This window comes from Hylobates moloch, unplaced genomic scaffold (genome assembly GCF_009828535.3).
Source record: "Hylobates moloch isolate HMO894 unplaced genomic scaffold, HMol_V3 SCAFFOLD_6, whole genome shotgun sequence".
NCBI classification, from domain to species: domain Eukaryota; kingdom Metazoa; phylum Chordata; class Mammalia; order Primates; family Hylobatidae; genus Hylobates; species Hylobates moloch.
The window spans coordinates 145,713,077-145,734,953 of record NW_026652281.1 but is presented as its reverse complement, the minus strand read 5'-3'; the positions used below and the strand labels follow the sequence as shown (position 1 = coordinate 145,734,953).

Sequence of the window (21,877 nt, the reverse complement as noted above, 5' to 3'; positions counted from 1 at the left end):
GGCATGGCTTTCAGACCCCCTCCCATCCTGGTTGCCTCCTCCACACACTCCAATTTCAGAAAGTCAGATCTATGACTCAGAACTCTTTTGATTCCAAGTGTCATAAACCAAAATCAAACTGACTTAACAAACACAAAAGAATACCACCAACAAAACCCAGAGGAACTGGGTTTACTGGCTCAAGTAACTGAAAACAAGATGGAAGAATTCAAATGGTATTACGAGCATGGATCTCTCATCTGGTTGGTCTTACTGTTGTCTCCTTGGCTCCACTCCAAGATAAGCTCTCTCCAGAGGGTTAAAGCAGGAGAAGCAGCTTTCATCCCCATGGTTTAGCATCCCTGGGGAAAAGACTAGTAAAAGCATCAAAATTGAGCCTTGTTGGCCCAGCTTTGGCTCACATTGCCATCTTTGAATCACTGTGGCCAGAGAAACAGGACATGCTGATTGCCAGGCCTGGTCACACGCTTACCTGCCTGAGAGTAGGAGAAGGTTGGTTCCCCATCACCCCCACCTAAAAAAAAATCAAGTTACTATTCCAGGAAGTAAGAATGGATATTGGACAGATAAAACCCACAGTTGCCTTCTACACACCCATAGACAAAACTAGGGTACTCATGACACATACGTAACAAACCTACACATGTACCCCTGAGCTTAAAAGTTAAAGAAAAGAAAGAAAAAAAGGCAGGGTATAATGCAGTCTGACAAGCCCAAAGATGGTGAGATTCTAATTTTTTTTTATTTTTATTTTTTGGGTCCTGACCAAAAGGAGTTAGTTTCTGTAGCTCCAATGAGAACTGGGTATGACTTGGATATGAGTTCACATCTTTCTTTTTTCCCTCTTCTCACTACTTTCTTACCCATCCTACTAACACTGGTGCAGACTCCCTCCTGTTGAAACAGAAAGCAAAAAGAAGAGTCACACACTATGCCAAGGGACCTGGATTCCTCCACCCCTCCAGAACCTTGGCAGGGCACCAGTCCCAAAGACACTTTCAGGGGAAAGGGAATTGGGGACTGATGGGATTACCTAGAGGTGCTCAGGGGAACTGATGGAAAAGAATCTGCTTCCAAGTGATCAGTTTATGCACCTCACTCTTCCAGATTGGCCTCACTTTATGTAATACAGATGTTTTTTATAAAGTCAGTATTTTTAAAACTCAAATAATAGTTTGAATGCACTGTGAAAATGATAGCATAATAAATGGTAGCTAGTTTTTATTAAGTATCCTCTATTTGCAGGGATATTTTAGAACTCTGTGAACTAGGTATTATTATCCCCATTTCACAGATAAGAACACTGAGTCTCAGAAGCTGCCCAAGGTTCCAAAGACATTAAGTGGTAAAGTAAGGATTTGAAACCAGGTCTGTCCACCTCTGAAGCCTCCATTGTGCTTTTCTATTGCACACTTTAAAGTAAAGGAATCCCATAGCAATGATTTTTAATAACATTCTTAATAATCCCTCAAAATATCTATCTTGTACATGCAAGTTTTATATGAAAATTTTGTTATAGTGAAGTGCATCTGTGGGTGCAGAATACTGATGGTGAATGAGAATAATCAGTGCCAAATGTCTTCCAATGTTGAGGTTATAGCCATATATGACTTTGTTTCATCCCCTCAAATGTACTCTGTGCCCTACCATGCCTTCTACTTGCAGTTTAGTGTGCTGGTCAAGAGCATCAGCTCTGAAGTCGGACTGCAAGATCCAGCTCTAGTTAGACCCTGAACTAGTGATGAATTTGAAAAAGTGGCTCATCGATTCAGGCCCTTAATCATCCCTTCTATAAATTTAGTACAATAGGACCTCCCTCATAGGACTTTTTTTTTTTTTGATGACCAAACAAAATAATCTAAGTGAACTCTCAGTACCATACCTGGCACTCGGTAAGTGTTCAATGAATGTTCCCATAATATTATAACCTATGTGAAGGCAGAGAGGATGTGTGCCTTTTTTTCACCATTGTAACTCTAGAACCTACAGTAGTGCCTTGCACATTGAAGGCACTTAATGGACATCTGTTGAATGAATAATTTATTTAGGCTAGCTTGTATAATCCTTAACATGAACCTAGGAGGTAGGGATAGACAATAAGCACAATTTTTTTAAATACAAAATAATTACAGGTAGCACTAGGCAGTAAAAGCAGAAGAGAAAGAGAGTGACAGCAAAACAGGAGAAGATGTACTGTAGATGGTGAAGAGCTAAATCAAGGTAGGGACAAAGATAGGTGAAGGTCTAACATGGAGTGTTATGAAAGGAATGTTTGTGTCCCCCCAAACTTCATGTGCTGAAGCCTTAAGCCCCAGGGTGGCTGTATTTGGAGATGTGGCTTCTAAAAAAAGTAATTAAGGTTAAATGAGGTCACAAGGGTGGGTCCCTGATTCAACAGGACCAGTGTCTGCATAAGCAGAAACATTAGAGTATCCCATCACTTCACCTTCCTCCTGCCACAAGCCAAGAGAAGAGGCCTCAGAGTGAATCCTACTCTGTCAGTACCTTGACCTTGGGCCTCCAGCCTCCAGAAACTGAGATATAAGTTTGGTCATTTAAGCCACCCAGTCTGTGGTATTTTGTTATGGCAACCTGACCAGACTAAGACAGAGTATATTCTAGGAAAAGGGAACATCAAGTGCAAAGGCCCTGAAGGAGCTTGGTGTTCAAGAAATAGCAAGATGGTCAATAAATGAACAAAGGAGAAAGTGGTAAAATAGAGTGTCACAGAACCATGCCAGTCCTACTCCACAGGGTCTGATTGTAGAATAATGCCAAAAAAAAGTCCCAACCTCAGATGAAATCATTATTACCACCATAATCTTTGGTTTTTTAATTTTATTTAATTTTTTTTTTTTTTTTTTTGAGACAGAATCTGGCTCTGTAACCCAGGCTGGAGTGCAGTGGCATGATCTCAGCTCACTGCAACCTCTGCCTCCCAGGTTCAAATGATTCTCCTGCCTAAGCCTCCCGAGTATCTGAGATTACAGGCATGCACCACCACCCCGGCTCACTTATATTTTCAGAAGAGACGGGGTTTCCCCGCGTTGGCCAGACTGGTCTTGAAATCCTGACCTCAGGTGATCCACCTGCCTCAGCCTCCCAAAGTGCTGGGATTACAGGCGTGAGCCACCACACCGGGTCGTAATCTTTAACATAAACATTTTTTCTCAATTGTATATAAAGTGTAAATAAAGGCCTTTTTTTTTTTTTAAGAAAACTAAGATATTTTTATAGTCTTATAACACAATCTATGGGTCAATTATGTGCTTCCCAAGCCAACTCAGTTTCTACCAAAATCAGATTGCTATGCCCATGGCCCCCCTATTGTGAAATTCTGGAGCAGCCTCTGGAAACAGAACCCCTTCCCCCTCTCCCTCAGGCAATAACTAGTGTGTTGCAGCTAAGAGCCACCAAAGCCATGACCCTCAAACCCCAGCTGGGGCCCATGTGAAAGGCACAGGGGAAAGGCTCGGGTTTCTCTGCCTTATCAGATCTGGCCAAGCCTGTTGTTTTTTTATGCCAGGGTGGATCAACAGTCCCTGTCTGCTGAAATCACTGGAGGTAATTAAGAGGGCAGGACTGGGCTTGGCCTCGGAGATGGAAGGAGGGAGGAGGCTATACAGATTTTCCTTTCTGCAATGCTAGCACTACAAAATTGGCATTGGTATCTAGCTTCCTCCTCATGTCAGCTTGTTTAGGAGGCAAAAATCTAGGGAAAAGGAATCATATGTGAGGATAATAAAATCACCTGGTGACCACTGAACAGGCCCCGAGACAAAAACTCCTAACCTGAGGAATTTAAAAGGGAGCAAAGACCACCTGCTGACTACCAAACAGGCCATCCCAAGGCAAAATTCCTTACCCCAGGGAAAATTAGAAGTAATTAGACTTCCCTAGTATCTAAAGCAGGCATCAGTTCCAGATTTCTTTCCCCGTCAAAAAAACTTATAAGTAAAACTAGAATTTCTATGCATCTCTGGAATGCCATGCCGAAACTCATTGTGCAACCCTTGCTGACATTAAGGCACCAAAATGTCTACAAATGTAATCATTTATCATGACCTATGTGGCTAATATGGTCCAAATTACCCTTAAGCTCCCACTTTAAGGCCCATAAATACCCCTAAGGAAAAATCACTGAGGCGCCTCGCTGCACCCTTCTGCAACATTCTTTCTTTCTAATAAACCTTCCTTTTTCAAGCGTATACTGTGGTTGGTAAATTCTTTTTACCAACCTGCCAGTTGACTACTTCTCAATGTTGGGGCTCTGACACCTCGCCCTGCAATACGAATTGGGAAGTGAAGTGCAAAGGTGGATGTTGGGGTCTGCAGCTTTAGGCATAGAGGTCTGGCATTTTATCTAAAGCAGTGGTTTGCAACTGGAAGCAATTTTGCCTTCCACCCCAGCAATATGTGGAGACATTTTTGCTTATCATAACTTGTGCTGGGGGTAGAACTACTAGCACCTGGTGGGTAGAAGCCAAGGATGCCGCTAAATGTCCTACAATGCACAGGACAGACCCTAAAACAAAGAATTACCCTGCCCAAGATGCCATCCCTGATTTAAGAGAACAGGAATAGGAAATAAAACTCAAATATGTAAGGGCTTTCCATGTGCCACATGATCTACACACACACACACACACACACGCACACACACATACATATGCATAATTTAATTTTCATCCCAACTCCACAAAGTGATGCTCATTTCCCAGATAGCAAAATGAAATCTTAAATTCGGTGGGAATTTCACCCAGCTAGTAACTGGCAGAGGAGGCAATTGAATTTGGCTTTGGGTGATTGTCATTAGACTGTAAGCTCCATGAGGACAGGGACCTTGTCCATTTTGTTTACCTCTATGTGTCCAGTGCCTAGCAGAAGTTATTACTTAACTGAAGTTCAATAAAGACTTTCTTGAATTAATGGATTAATAAAAGAATGTATGACTTAATGGCCCTGAAGTCCATGCTTGTTCCTCCCCACCACTCCTTGAGAATAATGAAGATCCTCAAAATGTCCTTCTAGGGCTCCACGGAAGGCAGTATGTTGCATGCCAGGAACAGAAACCTCCTCAGGCTAACTCAGGTGAAAATGGGAGTTTATGGTAGGAATGCAGAGGTATGACAGAAACCAAACACAGCCAGGACTTATGGGGTTACAAAGCCACCAGGAATCAGAGTGCCCTGTGGTCTCTGTCATCGCTGCATCTCAGTTTTCTCTCCTAACAGATGACTTCCTGTGGGTAGCCATCTTACCCATGCCTCAGTATAACAAATGCAGCCCTATTTTAACTCTAAAAGTCCACATGGCCTCTCAGCATAGCTCCCCTTATTAATCAGGTTAGTCTGTCAATATCTCAGTTACAAATTCCCAAAGGAAAAATTCAACTAGTTAGCATGCGCTAACCTTCAAGATGACACTGGCCCCAGCCAGAAAACTGCAACTTCACGGGAGACCCTGAGTGAGAACCGGTTAAATGAACCTTGCCAAGCCTGAGGACCAGAAGCAATAAAAATCAAATTACTGTTGTTATTTTAAGGAGCTAAGGTTGGGGTGATTTGTTACATGGCAACAGATAACTGGAACCGGATATTAATTGATATTAGAAATGAGTTGCTACTATAACAGAAACCTAAACATGTAGCATCATCCTTGTGCTTTAGCAGCAGGTAGAAGCTGAGGGGCCTTAATGAATGTTAGTGAAGCCTAATGGGTCTTGCAGACACCTTACAGGGAAGTGAGGGAAATGCTACTGGAAAGAGGGGAAAGGAGACCCTCAGAGGTGGTGGAAGGTAGAGGCATGGTTGTCAGTTGTGACGTGGGAAAGCAGGAAATGTACCTAATGAATATAATGATCTAGCCAAGCTGCATATAGTACCAGGCAAATGAGAAAAACCAGCTTATGAGAGTCAGAGGATGAGAAAGAAAGAAAAAAAAAAGCAGCTTAAAAAATGAAACTGTTTGGATTTCAAGCAAAATTTAGAGGGTATAAAAAAGAGGCTGGGCAAGGTGGCTCAAGCCTATAATTCCAGCACTTTGGGAGGTTGAGGTGGGCAGATCTCTTGAGCCCAGGAGTTCGAGACCAGACCAGCCTGGGCCACGTGACTATATCTGGTCTCCACAAAAAATACAAAAAAATTAGCCAGGTGAGGCAGCATGTGTCTATGGTTCCAGCTACTTGGGAGGCTGAGGTGGCAGGACTGTTTGAGCCCAGAAGGCAAAGGTTACAGTGACTCAGGATTGTACCAGTACACTCCAGCCTGGGTGACAGAATGAGACCCTGTCCCAAAAAAAAAAAAAGCCCAGATTTTTGGGGTTTGAAAATGAAATTGCTTCTCACTCCCAGCCTCTCCAGAGGGCAAACTATTCTCAAATTAAGAAATAGCTTCCCAGCAAAGGGTGGGCACAGCATCTCTTGTTAAGAGCACAGAAAGGTTTAACTCAATAACCCTTTCAAACAAACAAAATCCTTCTAAGAAGCTTAAAGGGTGCTTACTGTTTCTCTTTATTAAACAATTGGATTTCTAAGAATATTAAGGGCATTGTCCCACAGCAGCCTCAAAAGGAACGTAAGGCAGAAAGCACTCATATGAGCCAAAAAGATGTGAGGTCACCGCTTTCCCAGTGGATGAAACCCCAGTAAGAACCATAGAAAATTCTCAGTGTTTTAGAAGCTGCTTGGACTAAAAGGGAAGGAGACAGTACAAGGTGAAAAGGGAGCTTTGGATCTCAAAACCTCTATGGGCAGAAAGGAGGCTGAGAAAACCACCCTGGGGAAATATAGGTTACATTTTTGGAAAAGAAAGATTAAATTCAGAAATTGGAACCAAGAGCCCAGAAGGCAGAGCCATAGAGAATCATTGAGTAGAACTGGACTGTGATCAAGGAACCAGCAACACGTGCCTGACTGGATTTCATAATTGCCACAAACCAGCAACTGCTGTGCACCTCTTGTTTTCTCTCTTTTTTTTGTTTTTGTTTTGTTTGTTTGTTTGTTTGTTTCAACCAAAGTTGAAATGAAGGAAAAAATGTTAAGGGCAGCCAGAGAGAAAGGTCTGGTTACCCACAAAGGGAAGCCCATCAGAATAACAGCGGATCTCTCAGCAGAAACTCTACAAGCCAGAAGAGAGTGGGGGCCAATATTCAACATTCTTAAAGAAAAGGATTTTCAACCCAGAATTTCATATCCAGCCAAACTAAGCTTCATAAGTGAAGGAGAAATAAAATCCTTTATAGACAAGCAAATGCTGAGAGATTTTGTCACCACCAGGCATGCCTTACAAGAGCTCCTGAAGGAAGCACTAAACATGGAAAGGAACAACCAGTATCAGCCACTGCAAAAACATGCCAAACTGTAAAGACCATCAATGCTAGGAAGAAACTGCATCAACCAACGAGATAATAACCAGCTAACATCAAAATGACAGGATCAAATTCACACATAACAATATTAACCTTAAATGTAAATAGGCTAAATGCCCCAATTAAAAGACACAGACTGGCAAATTGGATAAAGAGTCAAGACCCCTCAGTGTGCTGTATTCAGGAGACCCATCTCATGTGCAGAGACACACATAGGCTCAAAATAAAGGGATGGAGGAAGATCTACCAAGCAAATAGAAAGCAAAAAAAAGCAGGGGTTGCAATCCTAGTCTCTGATAAAACAGACTTTAAACCAACAAAGATCAAAAGAGATAAGGCCACTACATAATGGCAAAGGGATCAATTCAACAAGAAGAGCTAACTATCCTAAATATATATGCACCCAATACAGAAGCACCCAGATTCACAAAGCAAGTCCTTAGAGACCTACAAAGAGACTTAGACTCCCACACAACAATAATGGGAGACTTTAACACCCCACTGTCAATGTTAGACATATCAATGAGACAGAAGGTTAACATGGATATCCAGGACGTAAACTCAGCTCTGCACCAAGCAGACCTAATAGACATCTACAGAACTCTCCACCCCAAATCAACAGAATATACATTCTTCTCAGCACCACACTGCACTTATTCCAAAACTGACCACATAGTTGGAAGTAAAGCATTCCTCAGCAAATGTAAAAGAACAGAAATTATAACAAACTGTCTCTCAGACTACAGTGCAATCAAATTAGAACTCAGGATTAAGAAACTCACTCAAAACCACACAACTACGTGGAAACTGAACAACCTGCTCCTGAATGACTACTGGGTAAATAACGAAATGAAGGCAGAAATAAAGATGTTCTTTGAAACCAACGAGAACAAAGACACAACGTACCAGAATCTCTGGGACACATTTAAAGCAGTGTGTAGAGGGAAATTTATAGCACTACGTGCCCACAAGAGAAAGCAGGAAAGATCTAAAATTGACACCCTAACATCACAATTAAAATAACTAGAGAAGCAAGAGCAAATAAATTCAAAAGCTAGCAGAAGGCAAGAAATAACTAAGAACAGAACTGAAGGAGATGGAGACATAAAAAACCCTTCAAAAAATCAATGAATCCAGGAGCTGGTTTTTTAAAAAAGATCAACAAAATTGATAGACCACTAGCAAGACTAATAAAGAAGAAAAGAGAGAAGAAACAAATAGATGCAATAAAAAATGATAAAGGGGATATCACCACTGATCCCACAGAAATACAAACTGCCATCAGAGAATACTATAAACACCTTCACACATATAAACTAGAAAATATAGAATAAATGGATAAATTCCTGGACATATACACCCTCCCAAGACTAAACCAGGAAGAAGTTGAATCTCTGAATAGACCAACAACAGGCTCTGAAATTGAGGCAATAATTAATAGCCTACCAACCAAAAAAAGTCCAGGACCAGATGGATTCACAGCCAAATTCTACCAGAGGTACAAAGAGGAGCTGGTACCATTCCTTCTGAAACTCTTCCAATCAATAGAAAAAGAGGGAATCCTCCCTAACTCATCTTATGAGGCCAGCATCATTCTGACACCAAAGCCTGGCAGAGACACAACAACAACAACAAAAAGAATTTTACGCCAATATCCCTGATGAACATCGATGCGAAAATCCTCAATAAAATACTGACAAACCGAATCCAGCAGCGCATCAGAAAGTTTATCCACCATGATCAAGTCAGCTTCATCCCTGGGATGCAAGGCTGGTTCAACACACACAAATCAATAAACATAATCCATCACATAAACAGAACCAAAGACAAAAACCACATGATTATCTCAATAGATGCAGAAAAGGCCTTTGACAAAATTCAACAGCCTTTCATGCCAAAAACTTTCAATAAACTAGGTATTCATGGAACGTATCTCAAAATAATAAGAGCTATTTATGACAAACCCACAGCCAATATCATACTGAATGGACAAAAACTGGAAGCATTCCCTTTGAAAACTGGCACAAGACAGGGATGCCCCCTTTACCACTCCTATTCAACATAATGTTGGAAGTTCTGGCCAGGGCAATCAGGCAAGAGAAAGAAATAAAGGGTATTCAATTAGGAAAAGAGGAAGTCAAATTGTCCCTGTTTGCAGATAACATGATTGTGTATTTAGAAAACCCCATCGTCTCAGCCCAAAATCTCCTTAAGCTGATAAGCAACGTCAGCAAAGTCTCAGGATACAAAATCAATCTGCAAAAATCACAAGCATTCCTATACACCAATAACAGACAAGCAGAGAGACAAATCATGAGTGAACTCCCATTCACAATTGCTTCAAAGAGAGTAAAATATCTAGGAATCCAACTTACAACGGATGTGAAGGACCTCTTCAAGGAGAACTACAAACCACTACTCAACGAAATAAAAGAGGATAGAAGTAAATGGAAGAACATTCCATGCTCATGGATAGGAAGAATCAGTATCGTGAAAATAGCCATACTGCCCAAGGTAATTTATAGATTCAATGCCATCCCCATCAAGCTACCAATGACTTTCTTCACAAAATTGGAAAAAACTACTTTAAAGTTCATATGGAACCAAAAAAGAGCCCGCATTGCCAAGACAATCCTAAGCCAAAAGAACAAAGCTGGAGGCATCACACTACCTGACTTCAAACTATGCTACAAGGCTACAGTAACCAAAACAGCATGGTACTGGTACCACAACAGAGATATAGACCAATGGAACAGAACAGAGCCCTCAGAAATAACACCATACATCTACAACCATGTGATCTTTGACAAACCTGACAAAAACAAGAAATGGGGAAAGGATTCCCTATCTAATAAATGGTGCTGGGAAAACTGGCTAGCCATATGTAGAAAGCTGAAACTGGATCCCTTCCTTACACCTTATGCAAAAATTAATTCAAGATGGATTAAAGACTTAAATGTTAGACCTAAAACCATAAACACCCTAGAAGAATACCTAGGCAATACCATTCAGGATATAGGCATGGGCAAGGACTTCATGACTAAAACACCAAAAGCAACGGCAACAAAAGCCAGAATAGACAAATGGGATCTAATTAAACTAAAGAGCTTCTGCACAGTAAAAGAAACTACCATCAGAGTGAACAGGCAACCTACAGAATGGGAGAAAATTTTTGCAATCTACCCCTCTGACAAAGGGCGATATCCAGAATCTACAAAGAACTTAAACAAATTTACAAGAAAAAAATCAAACAACCCCATCAAAAAGTGGGCAAAGGATATGAACAGACGCTTCTCAAAAGACATTTATGCAGCCAACGGACACATGAAAAAATGCTAATCATCACTGGCCATCAGAGAAATGCAAATCAAAACCACAATGAGATACCATCTCACACCAGTTAGAATGGCCATCATTAAAAAGTCAGGAAACAACAGGTGCTGGAGAGGATGTGGAGAAATAGGAATACTTTTACACTGTTGGTGGGACTGTAAACTAGTTCAACCATTATGGAAGACACTGTGGTGATTCCTCAAGGATCTAGAACTAGAAATACCATTTGACCCAGCCATCCCATTACTGGGTGTATACCCAAAAGATTATAAATCATGCTGCTATAAAGACACATGCACACATATGTTTATTGCAGCACTATTCACAATAGCAAAGAGTTGGAACCAACCCAAATGTCCATCAATGATAGACTGGATTAAGAATATGTGGCACACATACACCATAGAATACTATACAGCCATAAAAAAGGATGAGTTCATGTCCTTTGTAGGGACATGGATGAAACTGGAAACCATCATTCTGAGCAAACTATCGCAAGGACAAAAAACCAAACACCACATGTTCTCACTCATAGGTGGGAACTGAACAATGAGAACACTTGGACACAGGGTGGGGAACATCACACACTGGGGCCTGTCGTGAGATAGGGGGAGGGGGGAGGGATAGCATTAGGAGATATACCTAATGTAAATGACGTGTTAATGGGTGCAGCACACCAACATGGCACATGTATACATATGTAACAAACCTGCACGTTGTGCACATGTACCCTAGAACTTAAAGTATAATAAAAATATATAAATTCTAAATGTATCTCAAATCATAAAGAATCTATTAGCAGGAATAAAAACATTCTGTGTGACAAGGAAAAAAAATCAGAAAATGCATGTAAATCCCTTAGCTCAGTGCCTGGTACATAGTAAGTGCTCAACAAATAGCTGTCTTCGTTGTTACTTGGTCACTGATATTGGTTGAGCTGGTGTTGACTGGCATGGCCTCAAATAATGAATAGGACTTCTAGGTAAGAGTACTAAGAATTCTATGAAGCATGCTGGGCAAGTGCCAGTTTGCCTTGTGCAACAGGCTCTGTGGCTGGAAAACTCTGGAAGCAGAAATTCCAAACAGAGTCTAGCTATTTGTTTGGTTCCAGATAGAAATCACTCCAGTTCAGCTGCTATTGGAAACTTACTCATCTGCTAACCTTGAGGATCAGTGGGTGTGAAGGTAAACAGGCAAAAAGTAAACAAGGTAAAAGAGACAGACTTCTGTATCATGAGCGAGATCAGCCTTGCACACAAACGCTCAACTTCTCTAGAATGGACAGAGAATCTAGTTTAATTTTATATTAGCTAGTCATTTTTGCCAGTTAAATGTTAATTAAAAATTGACTTGCACAAAAACTGAAAGTTTGTGCTGAAGAACAACCAAAGCAAAAGGTGGTGAGGCTCCTGCCACAAGGAAGCTTGTTATCTAGTAAATGCTATGAATTCACTCATTCTTGCATTTATTCTCTCATTCCACCACCAGAATGCCTTCCCTTAGCTGGTCTCTTTGCCTCCTGTCCCGCCTAAGCTGTTATCTTTACCACAGCCAGAGTAAACTTTCTAAAATACAGTTCTAATCCTGACATTCCCCTGCTTCTAAATCTTTGGCGGGTCCCTTTCCTTGAACAAAGTCCAAACTCTAACATGGTTCACAAGAAACTTAATGATCTGGCTTGAAACCTCCCAGTGGCTTTGAATTGCTTTTGGAATAGAATCCACACTCTTCCTTGTGTCCTACTAGGGAACTCAGGCAGCTTAAGGAACTTGCTTAAGTGGTAGAGCCCACTCTGACTGATTCCAAAGCCCATGCTCCAAACCAGAGCTGCTCAAAGCAGCTTTACAGTGAACTATTTGTTAATGGTCCAAGCCTAGGGCAGTGACAGCCTGGGTCAAAATGTAAATCAATGCAATGCTACCTTCATGGAGAAAGTCTTACTGTGAAGAAAATACCAGCTGAACTACAAACAGTATGATTAGCGATGCAGTTGACTTACCTCCTGCTCCATATCTCGTTGGAAGCCAAAAGCAGTTTGGGGATCAGCAGCCATCTGTGTACCACACTTTGAATAGCATTACTCTAATCTGACCCCCACGCTGTACAGTAAGTCCTCACTTAACATTGTTAATAAAATCTTGGAAACGCAACTTCAAGCAAAGCGATGTATAAGGAAACCAATTTGGCCATAGGCTAATTGATACAAACAAGAGTTAAATTCCTATGGCATAGTTCTGGTAACAAAATCATCACTAAACTTCTACATAAAGACTGAAAACACTTATAAAAGTTAAACATCGAAACAAATGTGAGCTATACAGACATTTAGGAAAGATTAATAAAAACAGATAAGAGAATTATTTACCCAATTAATCCAGTTCAAGGTCCTGGGTGGCTGGGGCCTATCCTGGCAGCTCAGGGCGCAAGGCAGACACTAGCCCTGGACAGGACGTCATCCCATTGCAGAGCGCACTCACACACACACCCACATTCACTCACACTGAGACCTTTCAGACGCAGCAATTCACCTCAGGTGTGCATCTTTGGGATGGTGTCCTAGTGATAGGAAGACAGAGTACCTGGAGAAAATCCATGCAGACACGGGGAGAATGTGCAGACTCCACACAGACAGTGGCCCCAGCTGGGAAGATATTTTTTTTTTCTCATCAACATTATAATGAAACGGCGTTGAAGGAAATGATGTTATTTGAAGACGTGCTGTTTTCTTACTCTTCTTATTCCTTAGCTGAGGTCTTCATAAGAGGCACCTGATTTACTCCTAGCCCCTTCTTTCCTGCCTTCTGTGGACTTCTGCACAGGAACTGTCAGATAATCTGTATCATAGATGAAGAAGGGGTTTTAAAAATTATATCCTACTTTTCAAAGCCAGCAAGAAAACCTTTTTTGGAATTATCCTCAGTTTGGGAATTTTCACAAGGCTCTAAGTTCCAGAAAGCTATTCTTGCTGGCTAGTTGGCTAAGCTTTCAGTAAAAGCCCTGATTTCCACAGCAGAACTGTGCAAACTATTCTTATATGCACTGGCCTCACAGCTAAGGCAGTGGCAGCCTCAAAAATCCTGCGATGCGGAATTCTATGATCCTGTCCTTATATGCTCTTAGTCCTTCCTTATACTGCTGAGGAGCTCCCTCATCAGTCTTCCTCCACTCTCCATCACCATGGGCTTTCTACCAGCTTTTTCACTTCTAGCCTCACTGAATAGCCCCACCACACACACACACACACACGCACACATGCACACGCACAGACAGCATGCTAAGATCTTTAGTGGCAGCAGCCGTTAGGAAAGGTTTGCTCATTTTGTTTATTCAAATACTCGGTCGGAACAGTCTCTGTACCAGGAACTGTGTTAAAAGTTAAGGACACAATGGTAAACAATAAAAAAGACAGCCGCGCCCTCTGGGAGCTTTCTGAGCTGAGTGAGGATGTTAGAATAAATGACATCATGATGAATGCTATAAATAAAAGTATGAAAGTTCTATGAGGGCCGGGCACAGTGGCTCACACCTGTAATCCCAGCACTTTGGGAGGCCAAGGCGGGCAAATCATTTGAGGCCAGGAGTTTGAGACTAGCCTGGCCAAGATGGTGAAACCCTGTCTGTATTAAAAATTACAAAATTAGCCGGGCGCGGTGGCTCACGCTTGTAATCCCAGCACTTTGGGAGGCCGAGGCGGGTGAATCACGAGGTCAGGAGATCGAGACCACGGTGAAACCCCGTCTCTACTAAAAATACAAAAAATTAGCCAGGCGTGGTGGCGGGCGCCTGTAGTCCCAGCTACTCGGAGAGGCTGAGGCAGGAGAATGGCGTGAACCCGGGAGGCGGAGCTTGCAGTGAGCCGAGATTGCGCCACTGCACTCCAGTCTGGGGGACAGAGCCAGACTCTGTCTCAAAAAAAAAAAAAAAAAAAAAAATTACAAAATTAGCTGGGTGTCATGGTGCACGCCTGTAATCCAAGATATTCAGGAGGCTGACGCACAAGAATCGCTTGAACCCCGGAGGCGGAAGTTGCAGTGAGCCGAGATCGCACCACAGCTTGGGCGACAGAGCAAGACTGTCTCAAAAATAAATAAATAAATAAATAACTTATCTGGGAAAGTAAAGCAGGCACTTATCTGAGAAAGTAAACTAATCTGTTTGCGGGCAGAAGAGATACTTACATTGAGACTTAAATGTCATCATGAATTTTTGTCTAATAGTCAACATCAAGCCAACTCTTTTGTTCCCAATGCCAAGTACTGAGTTAAACACTTTAGATACATGAAGTGATTTCGTCTTCACAAAGGCTCAATGGCAAGGGAGCCATTTTTATCCCCATTGTATAGATGAGAAAACTGAGAAGCAAAATTACCACTCTAAAGTTGCACAACCAATCGGGGATTGGGACCTAATTCTGCCTGATTACAATGCCTAGTTTTTAACCACTCTACTCTAACCTGATGAAAGCCTTGATAAACACAGTAGTAGGCATCCCAGGTCCAGGAAGAGGGCCACCTGTAATTAGAGCTGCCCCTGATTAAACATCGTGTGAGGAAGTACATGATGGCTCCTAGGCCACACTGTCTAGTCCCACCCTTCTAAAATACCGTGATTCATTCCTACAAGAGGTGCTAAACTGCTTTTGTTGTCATTAATTATGTTTCTAGAAGTTTCTACAAGAATAAGACTTTCCAAGTTGCATCTGAAGGACCTGGGCCAACACCCATTCAACTTAATTATTTGTAAGTCCCCATTTGGGGGCAGATCCCCTGCTAGGCTTGGGGACACTGAACAGAATAAGTCACAATGCTAGGCTTCAAAGAGCTCATCTGGCAGTGAAAGAAACAGGCAAGTAAACGGATCACTGTATTATTTTGCAGTGAGTGAGAAAACTAGAAGCACATGCAGGGACCAGAAGTAGCATAGAAGAGAGGAAGCTTTTCTGGAGGAGGGGATTTCTAGGTTGGGTTTTAAAGTAGAAATAAGTGTTCAATCACACTCAAAAAGAGAGTCTTCCACTTGTGAAATGAGTGAGGACATCAGGCAGCAGCAAGCATTTAGTTTGCTAGAATCTGCTTTTGTCGGATTGGAACATACAATGAAGGGTGAGTAGAGGCATGAGATGCAGCTAAAGAGATACACTGAGGCCAATCATGACTGGTCTTACACCCTAGGCTCAGGAGCTGGGATTTTTATTTTGAAGACAACACATCAGGAAGAGACATGGTCCTAAGCCCTGAAGATGATACATTCTGGTTTGCTATTGAGAAAACTCTCTCTGGCATGGGTAAAGAGGGTGGGTCAGATAAAGCCAGGCAAGAGGTAAGAAAGGTCTTTTTTTATTTTTTAGAGACAGAGTCTTGCTATGTTGCCCCATCTGGTCTCGAACTCCTGGCCTCAACTGATCTTCCTGCCTCAGCTGCCTCAGCCTCTCGAGTCACTGGAATTACAGGCATGAGCCATTACACCTGCCAGGAAGGGTCTTTTTTGTTTGTTTGTTGGTTTGTTTGAGATGGAGTCTGGCTCTGTCGCCCAGGCCTGAGTGCAGTGGTGCGATCTCAGCTCACTGCAGCCTCTGCCTCCTAGGTTCAAGCAATTCTCCTGCCTCAGCTTCCTGAGTAGCTGGAATTACAGATGCATGCCACCATGCCTGTCTAATTTTTGTATTTTTAATAGAGACAGGGTTTCACCATGTAGGCCAGGCTGGTCTCGAACTCCTGACCTCAAATGATCCACCAGCCTCGGCCTCCCAAAGTGCTGGATTACAGGTATGAGCCACCATGCCCACCAGAAAGGGCCTTTAAGAGTATAAACGAGAGACGCAGAGGCTGGTGCTCAGTTGAGAGCAGTGAGGTTGGACAGAAAGGAAGAGACAGGAAGGTAACAGCAGGAAGACTCGGTGACTGGTTGGATGTGCACTGTGAGGGCGCAGGAGGAGTCCAGAATGACTCCTAACTTTCTGTGCTGGGCAAATGGGTGGTGGCTGGAACGACCAACTGAAACAGGGCCTTTAGGGAAATGAAGAGGGAGTGGGAGAATGATGAAACTGGGCTTTTGAGGTGGAGGTGCCAGGAGGCAGGGATCAGCAGGCAGAGGAGAACTCCAGGGAGAGGCTGTTCCCTGCTCCCTAGGAAATGCCTGGTAGGACGCATTCCTGGGCAGAGCAGAAGTCTGTGACACCCACGCTGGGGGCCTCTGAGATGACAATCACCAACTGCTGAAACCAGCTGACTCCTATGGCAAAACATGCCTGGCATCCCCGGCCTGAGGTGAGGAGTGGCTGGGAGAATCAACCACTTATTTACTCTCCAGGCTTCCCTTCTTAGTAAATGACACAACTACCTGTCTCCTCTGAAGCGCAAGCCCAAATCCTAAAACCTACCCTCCCTGCCTCCTTTTCCCCATACCCACGCATCTAATCTAATTAATCTTCAACAACCACTCCGTCTCAAACAGTCCTGATCATTCTTGGTCCCCTTATCTTGCCGTATCATCTTCATAGCATTTATATGATCTAAAATGATATTATACTGCTGCCTACTTGTTTACTACCTATGTTGCCTCTGGAGCGTAGGCTTCAGAAGGGCAGGGGCCTTGTCCCATTCATCTCCATATCCCTAATCCCTAGAACAGTGCCTGGTGCATTGTCAGAGCTCAATAAACGTGAATTAAATGAAGTCCATTTTTTTGTAACCTTCTTCAAACCTTTTTCGGCTTTACTAATATTCACCCTTCACTAATATCTGACATAAACTCTTACTTTTTTCTTTTTCTCTCTTTTTTTTTTTTTTTTTTTTTTTAGAAATGGCATCTCACTATGTTGCCCAGGCTGAACTCAAACCCCTGGGCTCAAATGATCCTCCTGCCTTGACCTTCTGAGTAGCTGGGACTACAGGCACATGCCACCACACCCAACTATTAAATGAAATTCTTGATCCAACACTTCTCCCCGTCTCTGCTGCTCCCATAATGATTCAAGTCCCTGTACAATGCCTGGAGTGCTCTGGGAACCCCTCAGACTTGGCGACTGACTCTGTGTGGGTTGAGAAGGATGGCAGTCTGTCAGTCTTTTCATTTCCGAGTCATAACTCCTCTCCCATCCAATCATTCTCCACAAAGCAGCCAAAATAATCCTCTAAATTCATGGACACGTCACTCCCTGCTTAAAATTTTCAGGTGGCCCTCAAGGGCCAGCAACCTCAACTCTTTGATTAATCTCCTATCACTTTACACCTCACTCTCTACTCCTCACACATTGCTGCTTCTGTTACTCAAAAAAAAGCTACCTTCAGGACCAGTCACACCTCTCTCGGGTACACTCTTCCCCAGCAATTTGCATGGGTCCCAGCTTAAATGCCACTTTCTGAGATTATCCTCCCTGGCCCATCCAATCTAGAATAAAACCCCCACCCCCAACCAATCTTCCACAGCCCTAGCCACTCTTTAGCACATCAACCTGATTATTTCCTTCACATCACTTATTACAGCCTATTCTTGTTTATTGATTTGTTAACTTAATTATTGTTTCTCTCTTTTTCACCTCTCTCCACCCCCAGCAGGTACTCCAGTGCCTGGAAGATAGTTCAAGCTTAATTAGTATTTTTTAATTAAACTGTGCTTCCACTATCATGATAGTGATGATGACGATGCTGATGATGATGATGATAATGATGATGACAAGGATGATGACTGAGGATGCTAATATTCATGATGTTCTCCCCTAGCTTATTTGAGTTTGTGGATCCAATGACTGACTGAAGTATGTTCTTGACCATTTAATTAGAGACAGAATCTACTGTTAAAAGCTTCATCTGGGCTTTGAAGGGTGTGTAGGGTGTGTGTGTGTGTGTGTGTGTGTGTGTGTGTGTGTGTGTTTATTCATACCAGGAGACCTACAGTCATCATTAGGTACAACTCACCACTTGTCTCTGTGGATACCCGCTCAGTAAAGGCAAAATGAAGACGTGTCAGGTCTCCTCTATCATTTTGCATGATGGGCTGGATTTATTGTGTTTCGTAGACAATAAATATTGAGACAAGAAGACAGTCTCTTGGCCCCTTTAGATGTTTTTCCCAGCTCCTGCATTCACTCTGCCAGGAATGGGTTTTGAGGACATGCTAGAAAAGAGAGAAAATGCAATTAACCAGATGGTACTAGGAGGAGGGACTGGGGCTGAAAGCCAACGCAGGCTGCAGAAGGAAGAGTGGCCACAAACTAAAACAGGATGACCTGTCAGTTTCAATCACACTGGTGAAAACTTTAGGAAACACATGGCTGAACACATTTCACATTGGTCCTGAAAAGGGAACAGGTTCTTAGTGAAACTCAAAAAGTAGAGATGAAAGAAATCTCTGGGCTGGGCACTGTGGCTCATGCCACGGTAAGCAAAACTCTGTCTCAAAAAAGTAAAAATAAAAAAACCAGGCACAGTGGCTCGTGCCTGTAATCCTAACACTTTGGGAGGCCAAGGCAGGCGGATCACCTGAGGTCAGGAGTTTGAGACCAGCCTGGCCAGCAAAGTGAAACCCCGTCGCTACTAAAAATACAAAAATTAGGGAGGCGTGATGGCAGGCACCTGTAATCCCAGCTACGCAGGAGGCTGAGGCAGAAGAATCGCTTGAACCTGGGAGGCAGAGGTTAGGCCGGGCGCAGTGGCTTACACCAGTAATCCCAGTAATCCCAGCACTTTGGGAGGCTGAGGCGGGCAGATCACAAGGTCAGGAGATCAAGACCAGCCTGGCTAACACGGTGAAACCCCGTCTCTACTAAAAATACAAAAAATTAGCCAGGCATGGTGGTGGGCGCCTATAGTCCCAGCTACTGGGGAGGCTGAGGCAGGAGAATGGCGTGAACCCGAGAAGTGGAGCTTGCAGTGAGCACAGATCATGCCACTGCACTCCAGCCTGGGCGACACAGCGAGACTCCGTCTCAAAAAGACAAAAAAAAAAAAATCTCCAACAGTCATCTCATTTTGCAGATGGGTAATTTCAAGCCCAGAGAGAAAAATGACTTTCCCGGGGTCACATAGCAATTCTATGGCTGATCTGAGATGGGAATTCTCACTATTCAAAGTTCAGTGATTTTCTGGCATAACAGACCAAAGAGTAGTCTCATCTTTGAACAAACAGCAAATAGATGGTTAACTCTAGTAATATCACAGGTGTATAGCCTAACTTTTAAGCTAAGTCATCCATGTGTACACTCATCTCTATGGCCACAGAAACTAGCAAGACCCTGTGCCCAAAACTTACCCAAATTTTTGTGGCTTCTAATTTCTAGCTCTTCTTCCTTTCAGACCATGGCCAGACTATCACAAGACATACGTATCAATTCCCCTTTGACTTCCAAGCTGATACTATCAAAGAGAAGCCAGAAACAACCAAAAGATATATGTTGTCAGAGAACTTGGTGTGCCCATAAGATTTATAAAAGCAGCAAGTAAATCATATTAGATAGTGAGTATTCTTTGAAGCCATGTCAGATCAGAAATCATGACTCTCATCCAATAAAATTGTGGAAAACGGGACCATTCTAGAATATCTAAGGTTCTGTGTGGGATAGAGCAATAACAAGAAATAAAAGAGGAAGTGCAGGTTAAGTCTACCATTCAGGATTCTAACTTGCCATGTCATATTCCTGGTAGCTCAGAAAGATGTTTCTATAAAAAACAAAACAAAACAAAACAAATAAAGGCCAAGCAAGGTGGCTCACGCCTGTAACCCCAACACTTTGGGAGGTCAAGGTGGGAGAATGGCTTGAAGCCAAGAGTTTGAGAACAGCCTGGGCAACAAAGTAACCCATCTCTATAAAAAATTTAAAAATAAAAAAAATTAGCTGGGTGTTTTGGTGCATGCCTATGGTCCCAGCTACTCAGGAGGCTGAGGCAGGAGGATCCCTTGAGCCCAGGAGTTGGAGACTGCAGTGAGCAATGATCATGCCACTACACTTCAGCTTGGGTGACAGAGTGAGATCTCGCCACTACACTTCAGCTCAGGTGACAGAGTGAGACCTCGTCCCTAAAAAAAAAAATTTTCTAAACAACAAACATAAAATCTGGAATCAAAATAGTAAATCAAACATAAAATCTAGAATCAAAATCTGGTCTGATTGGCGCCATGTGGTTCCTTATCTTTTACTTAATTAGACCTGTGGTCTGATCCCAAGTAATGACCTTAGGCAAAATGTCTAAATACATAAGCTTTCTTCCTTTACAATAAGAATAACAATGCAAGGCCAAGGCAGACGGATCACTTGAGGTCAGGAGTTCGAGACCAGTCTGGCCAACATGGCAAAATCCCATCTCTGCTAAAAATACAAAAATTAGCCAGGCATGGTGGCACGTGCTGGTAATCCCAGCTACTTGGGAGGCTGAGGCAGGAGAATCACTTGAACCCAGGAGGCAGAGGTTGCAGTGAGCCAGGATCACACCACTGCACTCCAGCCTGGGGTACAGAGTGAGACTCCATCTCAAAAAAAAAAAAAAAATGACAATCCAAATAATAAACACAATCATTACTTACTGATCACTACATACATGCCAGACAATATGTTACATACATCATAGTCCATTTTCTGTTGCTTTTTTTTTTTTTTTTTTGAGACAGAGTCTTGCTCTATTGCCCAGGCTGGAGTGCAGTGGCGCGATCTCAGCTCACTGCAAGCTCCGCCTACCAGGTTCACGCCATTCTCCTGCCTCAGCCTCCCGAGTAGCTGGGACTACAGGTGCCCGCCACCACGCCCGGCTAATTTTTTTTGTATTTTTAGTAGAGACGAGGTTTCACCATGTTAGTCAGGATGGTCTCGATCTCCTGACCTCGTGATCCCCCGCCTCGGCCTCCCAAAGTGCTGGGAGTACAGGCATGCACCACCTCGCCCGGCCTTTTCTGTTGCTTTTAACAGAACACTTGAAACTGGGTACGCTAGGTTGCTGGGGCTGGTCTGAAACTTCTGGGTTCCCAAAGTGATGGGATTACAGGCATGAGCCATCGTGCCTGGTCTCACCACGTTGCCCAGGCTGGTCTCAAACTCCTGGGCTCATGTGATCCGCCTGTCTTTGACTCTTATGGTGCTAGGATTACAGGTGTGAGCCACTGCACCTGGCCTCAGCCTCTTTTAATAAAGCCACTAGTCCAGTGATAACCCATTAATCCATTAACTCCTTAAACCATCAATCCATGA

The 21,877-nt window shown here is 42.9% G+C and overlaps 1 protein-coding gene and 1 long non-coding RNA gene across 3 annotated transcripts in view; one reads left to right on the top strand and one right to left on the bottom strand.

Moving 5' to 3' along the window:
* Window positions 1–21,877, top strand: part of PANK3 (pantothenate kinase 3) — a 211,112-nt gene that overhangs the window by 158,997 nt on the left and 30,238 nt on the right. The gene's annotated exons all lie outside the window — the stretch shown is intronic.
* LOC131383686 (uncharacterized) lies at window positions 824–20,055 on the bottom strand. Of its 2 annotated transcripts, none has more exons than XR_009213897.1 (3): window positions 19,951–20,055; window positions 18,618–18,816; window positions 824–894 (listed from the first exon to the last, which is right to left on the bottom strand). It is a non-coding gene; the product is annotated as an uncharacterized LOC131383686 (long non-coding RNA). The 2 variants fall into 2 exon arrangements; XR_009213896.1 differs by lacking the exon at window positions 824–894 and adding an exon at window positions 13,388–13,535.